This window comes from Schistocerca piceifrons, chromosome 3, assembly GCF_021461385.2.
Source record: "Schistocerca piceifrons isolate TAMUIC-IGC-003096 chromosome 3, iqSchPice1.1, whole genome shotgun sequence".
Lineage (NCBI taxonomy): Eukaryota > Metazoa > Arthropoda > Insecta > Orthoptera > Acrididae > Schistocerca > Schistocerca piceifrons.
Genome location: NC_060140.1, coordinates 12,098,081 through 12,113,153, shown reverse-complemented (window position 1 = coordinate 12,113,153; position 15,073 = coordinate 12,098,081).

The following is a 15,073-nucleotide window of genomic DNA, read 5'->3' as shown; positions in this document are numbered from 1 at the left end:
CCCCAGGAATTGGAACATCTGAGAACTGTATTTCGAAAAAATGGGTACTCAGAGTGGCAGATTCAACGTGCTCTCCGCCCAACCACTGCAGCGCAACCTGTTGAGATGGATGAAGTCACGAGGGAGGAGGTAGGCACTGCATTTATTCCATACACAGGCGCACTCTCGGGGAAAATCGCCCGCATTCTGAAGAAACACCGGGTCGGAACTGTGTTTTGTCCTCCAAATAAAACTCGTGCACTGGTGGGGAGTGCCAAAGATGACCTCGGTTTGAGGAAGGCCGGCGTGTACCAGATTCCGTGTCAATGTGGCAAGTCGTATATTGGTCAGACGATGCGTACCGTCGAGGATCGATGCCGTGAACACCAGAGGCACACTCGACTGATGTATCCGAGCAAGTCGGCGGTCGCTGAACATTGTTTGTCGGAAAATCACGCCATGGAGTATGACCGCACGAGGACTCTGCTACAGACGTCGAGATACTGGGACAGCGTTGTTAGAGAGGCCATCAAAATTCGCACCAATGACGACCTCATAAACCGTGACTGTGGCTATAATCTTAGCAAGGCTTGGGAACCAGCGATCTTGTTAATCAAGAGTAAATCGAGCAGACGTATAGTTGTGACGACCACGGTGGACAGAGCCATCACACCGACGTCATCTCAGACGCCGTCGCAATCTGTTCCACCGCGCGACCGTGGCGCTGGGCGCGGACGGCGGAGGGAGCGCGCCGCGGGCGGACGGTATTTAAATCGGTCGCCGCCGCGACCGAACCCAGTTCCCTCTGAGCAGCCATAGCGTACGGATCTCCGTGCCGGCACGTTCACAGGAGCTCAGTCCGTCAGTTCACCTGATCATGGCGACGTGTTTGATCGCCGAAATATTGTGCCCGTTGGACACTATAGACCGGCAGCATACCCGTGGATATTTTGATTACTTATAAAAATATTCAGACTTAGACTATAATCAAATACAGAGAGAGAAAATATTCTAACTAAAGAGATATAGCAGCCATAGGCAGAAACAAATAAAAAAACTGATACTAATCTTAGCTTTGAACACCAAAAGTTTCTTCATGTGGAAAACGTAAAAAGAGAAATGAGACTGTTCAAGAATTAAGGATGAAAATTCAGGATCTTGAGTCAAGGAAGATGGATGGTTAAATGAATGAAAAAACTAGAATGGACATGATGAAATTCAGTTGCGAAAGAGCAGCAGATGATGTAATTTTAAATGCTGAGAAATAAGATCTCTTCAAGAGGAGCCACCAAAAGGTCAAATAAGTGAAGAACAAGCTGAAAATACCGGTAAATGGGCTAAAATGGCGGCAAATAGATAAAGGAAACAGAAAGAAAGTGCTGAAGAACAGGCAACCAAACAACAACAACAGCAACAACAACAATAATAATAATAACAGCACATTTTGACACGTTCCATATCCTTGTGATTGACTCACTAACTGGATCTACGGAACAAGAAATAAATAAATAAATAAATAATAAATGAATTGTAGCAATATATAATAGCAGTCCCACAACATCTGGAGGAAGATTTTCTACTAACAGAGCAATAAATTCATGAAGCCATCAAATCATTCCAAAACTTCAAAGCAACAAATGAAGACTCCACTACAGCAAAATTATTGAAATAGTGAGAACACACAAATGATCTAAAACTGCTGTTTGAGAACATTTGGGAAGCTGAAGAGATTATGGAAAGCATTAATCCACAGCTATGAGAAAATGTCAACAATTGCAGAGATGCCTCACTTCTGCCTGTGGTACACAACATATTATCAAAAATTCTCTGGACAGAGTTGTAGAAACTTTAGACAAATAACTGGGAGAATCTCAAGGAGCTCTAGAAAGGGAAGACCCTGCACAGAACAGATGTTTATTAGAAAATCGATAATTCTCCACAGACTGTTAATCACCAAAACTATAATAGTATCATGTATTGGTTTCAAGAAAACATTTGATTTGGTAGGCAGAGAAATTATAGGTAAAATCATCAAAGAATTTTGTGTTAAAGCAAACATAATCCTCAAAACACTAGCAAATAGGATGACTGAAGCTAAATTTATGGGAGAAGTATCTCAACCATTTGAAATAAAAACTGGTGTTAGACAAGGGGACAGTTTATCACCTTTACTGTAACACTGCATTCTAGAAAAAATAGAAAGTATCTGGAATTTGGAGAAAAAAAATCACAAAATTGAACCAATAATTTTAGGACGAAAAACAAATGGAATTAAGGTAAACTGCCTGGTTTCTGCAGATGATTCTGATATATTTTCAAAAAATCTGACAGACAGTTATTGAAAGAAATCTTTTGGAAGAAATAGCAAAGAGAGCTGGTCCCAAAATTTCAGCCAAAAAACAACATTGATGACAATTTCAAGCAATGCATCAACATTCTTAGAAAAACAAAAATGTAAAATAGCATTAGTAAGTAAATTTAAATATATTGGACAAACTGTGCAACAAAATGGACTAGAAGAATTAACAGTAGATGCAAGAGTCAGCAAACTGGAGAGAGCAAATCGTTTGACAAAGGATATTTACAACAAGAAATGTACAACTAAAAAAACAAAACTAAAACACTATCCCACAGTGGTATGACCAGGATGTTTATATGGATGAGGATGCCTAATGATGAACTATAAGCTGGACAGAACAGAGGTTCCTCAAAGGAGCATTATTAGAAAATAATGGTTGCAATACAAGCTACAGATGGCTGGAAAATGAGAAGTAATGAGGAGATCTACAAAAATTTTGAGAAAATATCAGAAGTAATGGCCAAAAGAAGATTAATCTTTTTTTAGAGACCTCTACTGAGTGAGTAGTTCTGGAAGAAGGAATCAATGATAGCATGGATTGCAGAAATAAGAAAGAAACAACATCAAACAATCAGAAATAATAGAAAGAAACCTTTTTACAGATAAAATACTGAATTTAAAAGGATCATCACCTCTCCAAGATCAAAATTAATTTCATCCCTCTCAATAAGACCATGAAAACCGGAAATAAAATTCATAAATATGATATTGCGAAGCTCAAAATCAATCAAAACATATTGGAACAATGCCACCAGTAAGTGACAGTTGAATCCCATAAATGGGCAGACATTGCCTCCATGATCCAACAAGCAGCTAATACTTCACTCCTGACAGCTAAAAAGAGGAATCATACATGGTGGAATGAGGTTTGTGGTGAGGTGGTGGCCCAAACAGCAAGTGCATGGAAAAAGTGGAACTCTACCAGGAGACCTGATGATTTTGATGTATTCCATGAAGTTCGAAAATATGCAGCCAGAACTCTATGAAGGGCTAAGCAATTGCATGAGAAACAGCAGTTAGAACAGATCGATCAACGTTTCCAGATAAACAGTGTCAGAGACTTCTATCAGACGTTCAAATCGAATTTGAAAGGATACCGAGCCCCTAGTTTTTATTTTAGAGGCGAAAATGAAAAGCTCAGTGTTGTGTACATAGTTCCGCGTATTCAGCGCGTGCACAAGTTTCCCACTAGAGTGCGCCCCGCTAGGCACAACAGCGCAGGCGCAGTGCTCGTCCATCTCCGCACGACGAGATGGCGCTGCCATAGAGACGGACCAAATTCTGCTTCCACTAATCCACGTATTAATATATAACGCAGCCAATGAGATTGCTGCTAACATAGAACATTTTCTCCTCACGCATCACACTCGCGCAGTGATACATGAATGTGCGAGGTATTATAACGAGTGTAAAGACCTTCGATCAGTCAGTCTGCATTTGTCTGCACCAGTCTGCATTAGTCTGTACCAGTCTGCATTAGTCTGTACCAGTCTGTACGAGTTCTACAATTGTCTATACCAGTCCATAGTCAAGATTCAGTCTGCACCTAATAAGATTACCATATTCCTGTACATAGCCATGAAGATAAATGTATAGACACTTTTGTCAAGTATCCGAGATATATGTGAGAATAAGATTAACGTACCAATACCAAAGGAACTTCAGATTGTCAATTGTAAATAGCCTCCAGAACCAAGTTAAGTAATTTTTATATTTGTTATTATTTTAATAAATGTGTGTGAAAATTAATCAAGTTCTGTTTAAAGTTGGTCACTGTCAATCTGCAACTCTAAGCATGCAAGTGGCATTTCTATCGTCTGACCTAATGGCAGAAGATAAACACGCCATGATAAGACCACGAGACATATTGCTGACACTCGCTTACTTCATTATAGCAACAAGTCAAATAATCTGATGGTGTGTGTACTGAAGGTCTTACAGTATGCACACCACACTCGGCCTGACCAACAAAGAAAACTGCAAGATCATGTCTCGTTACTTTGAAAACCTACTTAATTGTGATGAACCGAAAGAAAGATTCCCTGTATGTGCCCCAATCCACAAACTACCCCTCATCTCCATCTAGTGAAGAGGAGACCAAAGAGATCATCAACAACTTTAAGAATAATAAGGCAGCTGGAGAGGATTCAATAGTGGTGGAACTACTGAAGCTGGCAAATAATGAAACTCTAGATATACTAGTCCAACTTTTTGAGGAGATCTGGAGAGCTGGGATGATACCAACTGAATGGCAGTCAGCTTTAATCCATTGTCTACACAAAAAAGGTGATAAATAGAATGTCAATAACTATAGGGGTACCTCATTAGTATCTGTTCCATATAAGATACTCTCCAAAGTGATACAGAATAGAATAGAAGATTATTGTAACCAACTGATTGGGGACTATCAATCTGGTTTCTGAAAGGGCGATTCTTGCACAGAACAGATCTTTAACCTGAAGAACATCATCAGGTACAAAAAAAATGGAAGAAATAACTATGTGGTCATGTTTGTTGATTTTCAGAAAGTATATGACTCCATCGACTGACAGGCATTAATGAATATTTTGGAAAAGTTTGGGGTGGATAATACATCAAGAAAGCTGATCAAACAAACTCTTACTAACACAGTGTCAAAAATAAAATTTATGGGTGAGGTATCTGAACCCTTTATATCAGAACGGACATATGATGAGGAGATGGACTATCCCTCTCCTTTTCAATTGTGTCTTGGAAAATGTCATTCGAGAGTGGAGAAAGTTATTAGCCCAAGAAGAAACAAATGAAGAGTGGTTCAAACTTGGTCCTAAGAACAAAGGGGTGTGCATTGACTGCTTAGATTTTGCGGCTGACCTGGCCATTTTTGCTAACAACATAGAGTCAGCAGTCAACAAGATAAATAGGCTGTCAGAAATTGCTGAAAAAAGTTAGACTCCAGATCTCCATTCAAAAGACAAAATATATGACGAACATCTGTGACGGACCTGAATGGATGATAACCAACCTGGGAAAAAATCGGATGAGTTAAGAATTTCAGGTATCTCGCTGAAGTCATCCAGCAGGAGAATGGATTAAAAGAAGAAGCAACTGTCGGGATGAGGAGTTAGACCAAGCATACCAACTGACAAAGAATACTTACAACAAAAAGTCTATGAGTATATGGGCCAAGTTACAACATTGACCACGAATAGACAAGGTCAAGCTGAGCGGCTGGAAAAGCGTGAGTGTAGGATATTAAGGAAAATCCTAAGGTAATAGATGGGTCGATGGACAATGGCGAATGAGAGCAAATGAGGACTCGTGCAGCAAGACAGAACCTATCACAGCATCCATTACGAAGAAATGATTGTTATTTTATGGTCATCTCATGAAAATGGATGGTGATTGACTAACAAAAAGAATACGGAGTTTCATCCTATCTAAGAAAACGAGGCTGAGATGGTTCAAAGAATGTGAAAAAGATCTTAAGCAGATTGGTATCTCAGAGAGAAATTCCTGAAAGGAACAAATTTAGAAGATTGGTGACCAACTACCAAGGTTTTAACATGGCATCAACATCTGAAAGACAGTGAGGACCATTATCTGAAGAGCATAAAAAGGCACTTCTTGGAGGGGCTCAGAAGATACTGGCAGGAAGTCAAAGCTGGAGCAAGAACAAGACGTGGACACTAGAGTGAAGTCGGCTATTACCACGCAGTCCGTAGAGACTCACTTCGATATAAAAAATAAATAAATAAAAATAAAAGGCTTTCGATGCAGAAGAAATAGGGGATTGAGAACAACACGAATAGAATAAAGGGGGAAAAACATGAGTAGGAGATGGACGAGTACTGGAAAAACAGGAGACGACAAGGGAAGAAGAAGAAGTGAAGTTATTACATGACGAGAGATGGTGATTGAATTTGATTTGATTCAGTTTTCGTTACATACACCGAAAAAATGAGATGATTCTCGAGGGTGTGGAACATGTCAGAATGTATAACACAAAACATTTTAATATAATGAATACTACCCTGATCATTTGTCACGAGATTGTCAAAATAGGTGAATACAATACAGTAAACTGGAAAAGCTAATATTTACAGAATTAATACGCTGTCAGAATGAAACATTGTTATGCACTATTAATAAATTTATCATACACAAAATACCTAATATTGACTATTGCAACCAAGTGCTGTCAAAACTTAAATCTAACGTATTTTTACTTACGCTGGCCTAACAGTCTCTGTTAGGTTAGTCATCTATAGAGTAGAAGGCATTGCCTATCAAAAAGTCATTCAAACTCTGTTTAAACTGTGCTTTATCTGAAACCAAGTTTTTAATGGTTGCTGGTAATTTATTGAAAATGTGTGTTCCTGAATATTGGACCCCCTTTTGGACCAACATAAGTGATTTTAGGTCTTTATGTAGATTGTTCTTATTCCTAGTATTGATAATATGTATTGAGCTATTTGTTGGAAATATAGATATATAACTTGCAACAAATTTCATTAAGGAGTAAGTATACTGAGAAGCAATGGTTGGAATTCAAAGTTCCTCAAATAGGTTCTACACGATGTTCTTCAAAGCCTGGTCCCAGATACTCCATTGCACCATTCACCGAACCTGATAACCCCGAGCCGTCAGTAACAAAAATTAAGTCTTGCTTAAGAGATTTACAACACTACATGCACTTGTTACCAAAGTCTCATTTACTTTTAGAGCTATCTGTTCCACTTCCTTTTTGGCCCCACTTATCTCTGTCTTCACTATATCCTATACAGTTCTTATTTTGTTGCCCGATACAATTATCTTTTTCTCTTAACAAAGCTACTTCGATTTCTGGATTACTTGCTTCAATATTTTGCAGTATTCTTTGTAATGCATTACAATGCTAATATCAGAAATGTTCCTAGATAGTAGATACAGTCTCCTTTTTGCCCCACATGATATCTTTATTCCTTGTGTAATCCATGGTTTATCTTTTGACTTCTGTGTGATTTGAGTTACCTTTAGAGGAAAACAATTTTCGAATGAGGAGGTAACTTTATTAATAAATGCTTTGTATTTTCCATTTGAGTCAGGTAAACATCTCTCCAGTTCATGTCTTTGAGGAATTTCCTGAATTCCTCAATTTCTGGCTTATTTATTATCCTCCTGTACTCAGATTTAATATTTTTTTATCCTGACAAGTTTCAACATTTAACACAAGATGCTGCACGTCGTGATCAGATAGTCCATTTACTATTGGTTTTGTGATATGACTTTTTTCCCCTAGATATGTTCATAAAGATATTATCAATAGCAGTCTCAGAACATTTACATATCCTAGCTGCAAAGTTCACAGTAAGAACTAAATTGAATGATAGTGTTAAAAACACCAGCAACCACTATTTCCTCTTCTTTTTTTTTTTTTTTTTTTTTTTTTTTTTTTTTTTTTTTTACAGAAGCCATTCCTTTCGCTTTGTGAAATGAAGCACTGCTAGTTCCAAAACACAGGACTACTATGACAAGGTGAAATGTTCTCAGAGTGCTACATGTATGATAGTAAATGTAATCAGCACTATAGTTGTTTTCTGAGTAGTTATGCTGTGTGTGTTTCATTCAATCAGATGAAATGGAATAAAATCATCAATTTATTTATTTGGGCTCTTTATCACCAAGATACATTCAATGTTGGTTGAGGTTCATCTTTTGAATTCACTCCAGTGTAGATTGTCAAAATTGTATCAGTTGTCAAAGTACTTGTAACACAGTTTCCGAATTTACTGCCATCCAGGAAAGTCTCGCACTCAAATTATTCTCAGAGACTTAGAGCTGGCTGAAACCCAGAGTAGAAATCTCTGACATATTTAGTGATTAATGGAATATATATCGGAAAGGCAGGTTAGATACTGTAGGAGAGGGAGTGTCCATTGTCTCTATTGAGGTCAAAGCTGATTGTGACAGTGAAGTTATCTGGTTGCGTATAACAAGTGTATGTGAAATCACGTTAATTAATGGATGTTTCAATCAGCCACCTGGTTCTGCTATGACAGTTTTGGAGCCATTCAAAGAAAGTCTACAGACAGTAGCACGTGAATACCTAGATCTTGCAATACTAGTTGGAGGTGAATTTAGCCTACTGAGTACAGATGGTAGCCTATGGCTTAATTGCAGGGGGTGCAGTCAATCTTGTGAAGCACTTTTGAATGTGGTTTTCGAAAATTGTCTTGAGCACCTAGTTTGGCATGCCACATGCAATGGAAATATCTTAGACCTTGTAGTTACAAACAGGCCAGATATCATCAATGACTTCAGCATAGAGATGGGGATTAATAATCATGATAACATCATAACAACTAAGGTTACAAAAATTAATAAATCAGTCAAGAAGGCTAGGAAAATGTTCATGCCAGAAAGAGCAGATAAGCAGATGTTAGCATCTCACTTAGACAGAACTGACATCGCTTAGTTCCATTAAGATGGACGTAGAGAGATTATGGTCAAAGCTTAAACAGATCATGAATTGCACTCTCAACAAGTCTGTACCTAGTAAACGAATTAAGGATGCAAAAGAGCCACTGTGGTTTAACAATGAAATTCGGAAAATACTGAGGAAGGAAAAGCTACTGCACTCTTGGTTCAAAAGAGAATGCCAAATGGCAACAAGGAAAGGTTACTACCACTGTCATACCTCAGCAAAAGATCTGGCTGAGAAGCAGGGGAAATTATTGTCCTATGTAAAATCACTAAGTGAGTCAAAGGTTTCCATCAAGTCACTTGACCAGTCTGGTGTGGCAGTAGGAGATAAATGTTTTAAATTTTGCATTTAAGAAATCATTCATGCAAGAGAATCATATAAACATACCGTCATTTGACAATAGCACAAAGACACCTAACAACAATCACCACAAGAGGCCAGTGCTAGCGCAAGTTGTTCACATGATATTCGTTGGACTGTTGCCTGTAAACACGTGCCATGTCAGTGTTCTTGGAAGAGAGCTGTGGCAGTGACACAGCTCTGTTGTTGTTCCTGTGTGGTGATCTGCAAAGACGAGGGGGGGGGGGTCGGGTCGAGATTCAAGTTCAAGCAGTGATTAAGTACTTCATAAAGAAAGGTATGAAAGCGAAGGACATTCATGCCGATTTCCAGAATACACCAGGGGACTCTGCTCCTTTGTCTTCAACTGTTGCCAAGTGGGTAAATGAATTTAAATTTGGTCAGGAGAGCTTAGATGATGATCATCCATGAATAGGTCAGCCAAGATGTGTCACTACTCTAGAAATCATTGCAAAAGTGCGCATAGTGATCAAGGAGGATCACCAATTTAGAGTGCATGAAATTGCTCTCGCTTGCCAGATGTCATCTGAAAGGTATTCACAAGATGGGTGCCGCAACTCTTGACACTGGGTCAAAAACGCATGAGAATGGACATATCACAACAATGTTTGGCCTGTTTTAGGAGAAACAAACAAGATCTTTTGTGCTGGTTTGTGACCACGAGGAAACTTTGGTTTACTACTATACCCCAGAGACAAAGCAACAATCAAAGCAGTGGAAACATGCTGAATCTCCGCCGCCAAACTCCTTCAGCGGGGAAGGACATGGCGTCAGTGTTCTGGGATGCACCACCAAATTCCTTCAGCGGGGAAGATCATGGCATCAGTGTTCTGGGATGAGAAGGGGATTCTGTTTGTACATTATCTCCCCACTGGGCAAACAATTAGTGGAGAATACTATGCTAACCTTCTGGACAAATTGCAACAAAAGATATGCAAAAAAGGCCAGGTTTAATAAGGAAGAACGTCATCTAGCATCAAGCCAATGCACGCTCGCACGCATGTGCCAACGCCATGGTAAACTTACACAAACTAAGGTATGAATTGTTGCCACACGTGCCTCTTCCCTAAACTGAAAATTTTTCTTTGTGGATGAAGATTCACTTAAATGAAGAATTGATAGCCTGAGTTGACAACTATTTTGTAGGCCTGGAGGAAAATCTACAAGCAGGGTACATTGAAAAACAAAAAAGTTTCAGTGACATAAGTACTTTTTTTGTATTCTGTTTCAAGAACTTTTCAAACCACCCTCGTAAGCATCCCTGACACCTGAAATAATTAAAAACAAATAAATCGCCAGTTGCAGATGGAATCTCAATTTGGTTTTACAAAGAGTGCTATATGGCACTGGACCCTTACTTAGCTTGTATTTATTGTGAATCTCTCACCCAGCAGAAAGACCTAAGCAACGGGAAAAAAATACAGAGGCGTCTCCTGTATATACGAAGGGCGAAAGAACAGACCCGCGAAATTACAGACCAATACCCGTAACATCAGTTTGCTGCAGAATTCTTGAACATATTCTGGGTTTGAATCTAATCAGTTTCATAGAGACCAATAAGTTTATGTCCACAAATCAGTACAAAGCATCGCTCATGGGCAACTCAGCATGCTCTTTTGTCATACGACGTCTGTTCAAAAAATTCAAGAACTTTGTCCACAAAATTTTCTATGCTTATCTTTTAGTTACTATGGATTGTCTCCTTTGAAATACTCTCCTCCACAATTGATACACTACTCCCAATATCATTTCCACTTCCAGGAGCAGTCTTGACACACCTCTTGCTGGGTCGCATAAAGTGCCATCTGCGAATTTTCTTCTATCTCATCTACCATTGGAAACTTCATCCTTTTCAACTTTGGAAATAAAAAGAAGTCTGCAGGGGTCATACTATTCTCGCAAGGAACATCTCATTCTCATTTGTGAGATCCAAAAAGTTTTTTTGGTCTTGACTCATGAGCCGTGGAATGAACTTGGCGGCAACACAATGCATTCCAAGATGCTGTGTCATTTCATAACATGATCCAATTGAAATGTTACATTCTTCTACAATCTCTCAGACAGTGAATCTTCGACTGACACACACAATTTCGTTGACGTTGCTGACACAAGCGTCATCAGGGGACATCTAAGAGTGTCCTGAACAAGGATCATTTTTGACTTTTGTAAAGCCATTTTTAAAACGTGTGAATAATACGTAACACCGAGTATGGCTTAAGCACTCATCGCTATAGGCTCCCTGCATCATTTGGTGTGTCTCTGTAAAGGTTTTCTTGAGTTTCACACAAAATTTAATGCAGATGCATTGCTCCTCTAACTTTGCCATCACAAAATTCACAAACCCAGATTCCATATTACTTGACTTCCGAGAAGCATTTGACATAGTGCTTCACTGCAGACTCTTAACAAAGGTACAAGCACATGGAATAGATTCCTAGACATGTGAGTGACTCAAAGACTTCTGAAGTAATAGAACCCACTACATTATCCTGACGGTGAGTGTCCATCAGTGACTAGGGTATCATTAGGATCGTTCCAGAGATGCATGATAGGAGCGCTATTACTCATATTTTCTATGTGCATAACTGATCTGATGGACGAAGTGGACAGTAATCTGTGGTTGTTTGCTGATGATGTTGTGGTGTATGGAAGGTGTCATCGTTGAGTGATTTAGGAGGATAAAAGATGACTTGGACAAAGTTCCCAGTTGGTGTGATAAATGACAGCTAACCCTAAATGTAGAAAAATATAAGTTACTGCAGATGAGTTGGAAAAACTAATCCATAATGCCAGAATCCAGCATTAGTAGTGTCATGAATGAAGAAGTCACATTGTTTCAATATCGGGACATAATGTTGCAATGTGATATGAAATGGAACGAACTTGTGAGGGTCATGGTAGGGAAGGCGAATAATCATCTTTCGTTTGTTGGGTGGATTTTACAACAGTGTGGCTCAGCTGTGATGGACATCACATATAGGGTGCTAGTGTGATCTCTTCTTGAGTACAGTTTGAGTGTCTGGGATCCGCAAGGGGTCGAATTAAAGCAGACTTTGAGGTAATTCAGAGGCAGGATACTAGATTTGTTAACAGTAGGTTGAAACCACAACATACAAGTATTATGGAGATGTTTCTGGAACTCAAATGGGAATCCCTGGAGGGATTTTGAGGAACACTGTGCTGACTGCAGAACAATTCTGCTTGCACCAACATACATTATGCATAAGGACCACGAAGTTAAGAGACGACAAATTAGGACTCATAGAGAGGCATATAGACATTCACTTTCTCCTCACTCGATTGGCAGATGGAACGGGAAAGGAACTGACTACAGTCGAATTAAAATTACTTGATAGTTGGCACTTCAAACGCCAATAAGAGTAGTCAGCGTCACACTTGAACTGTCTGCTGTTGCCAAACTCCACCAAAATTGGCCAGTCACTTCCAATTCCTGGTTCAGCATTCTTTCTTGATGTATTTGTATCCCGAATTACAAGCCCGACACTTTTATTATGTATTTCATGACACACGATAACTACACCAAAAACAACACACATTAACAATGCTAATGAAAGACACACATTTCATTCATAGCACTAACCAAACACTACCGAATAACTCAGCACAAGGTGTAATTCAGTATCATACATATAGTTATCATATTCACAGAGATCATCTTACATTAGATAAGCTTTTCACTACACTGCGTGAAACTGAAATTTTTAAGGTTACAATTCATAGTTGCAACTGGGTCACTATATTCACATATATAAATACTTCATGCAGTGCTGTGGCATAGCACAATGGTTGGCAGATTAATCTAATGTGTAGCATGTCATAGGTTTGAATCTCATCAATGTAGCAAAATTTTTATTTCTAAATCTAACCAAAAGAGTGTGATTATTATTTTCATTCAATTAATTGGTTTAAATGTATTTTTTTATTTTTAATACTTTGCTGCATCATTTTTCATCATTGTTTTGACTGTTCTATTTGGTCTTATTTGTCTTCCTGTCTTTATTTCTTCATTTGGAATCTGCCTCAGTCATCTATAATCCACGAACAAGTGCCCACATGGGCTGTTCACTGGTTTCTAACATGTCAGCATGTGCAGCTAGTGTAAGGATAGTTACAGGTAACAAATGACATGGAGAAATTTCAATTTGCTTTCAGCCCTGAAATTGAGTTTTTGTTGTCTTGAGTTTACCCTTAAGGGTTAGCTTTAATCGCCATGAACAAAGCGATCATGATATTAGTACTGCTGCAGACTGTTGACCACAATTTTCTCGGCTGGGTTAGGACACAAGTTTACAGTCAGGGATACAAAACGGGTCGTCTGCCCCAGTTCAGTCACTGGTCACTTTAAATCAATAGTCGACAGAGTATCCAACATTTCTGACATACCTTGCACCAGCCACTAGAAAAATTGCTCTGTGTTAAACATTTAACATAATTTGTGAAGTGAACCGCTTGTTTGTTGTCACCTGTAACCAAACGGTAGCTGGTAGCCAATGTGGCAACATTGTTGCAGCAAGTGATTGATGTCAACTATCAAGTAATTTTATTCAGACTATTGTAGTGAGACAGGGTACCTTCTGCCATGCACCATATGGTGGCTAGTGGAGTATGTATGTAGATGTGGAATCAGTCTTTCCTTCTCATCCCATCTGGAAAGTCTCCCCTGATCTGCGGTTCTGGGTAACTTTCTCAAAATCTACCCTTTTTCCTAGACCTATCCTTCACCCCTCTTCCTTCCATTTCAACCCTTCTGCCTGAAGAATGAGCTACTCGCTCTGAAAACTTGCTTAATTATAATCTTCTTTTATGTGTGTGTTCTGCCGCCACTTAGCAAGTAGATTGTTTATCTATCCAATTCAATTACCATGTAATCAAAAGCTGCATTTTATACACCAAGTCTCTTTTACCAATAATTTTTAATATGTCCTACAGAATGTACTGTCTATCCTGAACTTTTTTGAGATTACTGTTTTGTTGTACTTTTCTACAGGCATCATCTTACTTATTAGGAGTCAGTTCCTTCATGTTGTTGTTGTTGTTGTGGTCTTCAGTCCTGAGACTGGTTTGATGCAGCTCTCCATGCTACTCTATCCTGTGCAAGCTTCTTCATCTCCCAGTACCTACTACAACCTACATCCTTCTGAATCTGCTTAGTGTATTCATCTCTTGGTCTCCCTCTACGATTTTTACCCTCCATGCTGCCCTCCAATGGTAAATTTGTGATCCCTTGATGCCTCAAAACATGTCCTAGCAACCGATCTCTTCTTCTGGTCAAGTTGTAGAGCTGCATGTCCTCGGGAAAAATTACGGCTGTAGTTTCCCCTTGCTTTCAGCCGTTCGCAGTACCAGCACAGCAAGGCCATTTTGGTTAATGTTACAAGGCCAGATCAGTCAATCATCCAGACTGTTGCCCCTGCAACTACTGAAAAGGCTGCTGCCCCTCTTCAGGAACCACATGTTTGTCTGGCCTCTCAACAGATACCCCTCCGTTGTGGTTGCACCTACGGTACGGCCATCTGTATCGCTGAGGCACGCAAGCCTCCCCACCAATGGCAAGGTCCATGGTTCATGGGGGGAGTTCCTTCGTAGTCAACAGTTAAGGAATGGGTGGCTGAATTGATATGTGGCATATGTCTCTGTAAGATGACTCATGAACAACTTCCTAGAATTACAATCAAATATGAAAATGCTGAGAAAGAACACAGTGTGATATTGCAAGATCAGTAATTAAAAAGATGTGCAAAACAGTTGATGCCGTGGCCGTACCAGAAAGTGAGTGGCATGTCTGTTGAAGCCTGACTGCAACCTAATGTGAAAAACAATTTGGGACAATCTGACACACAATTGATTCTATGCACCAATCTGTTCCCTTGGAAGAGAGACGACCGAAATGAAATAGCAGTCGCACAAAA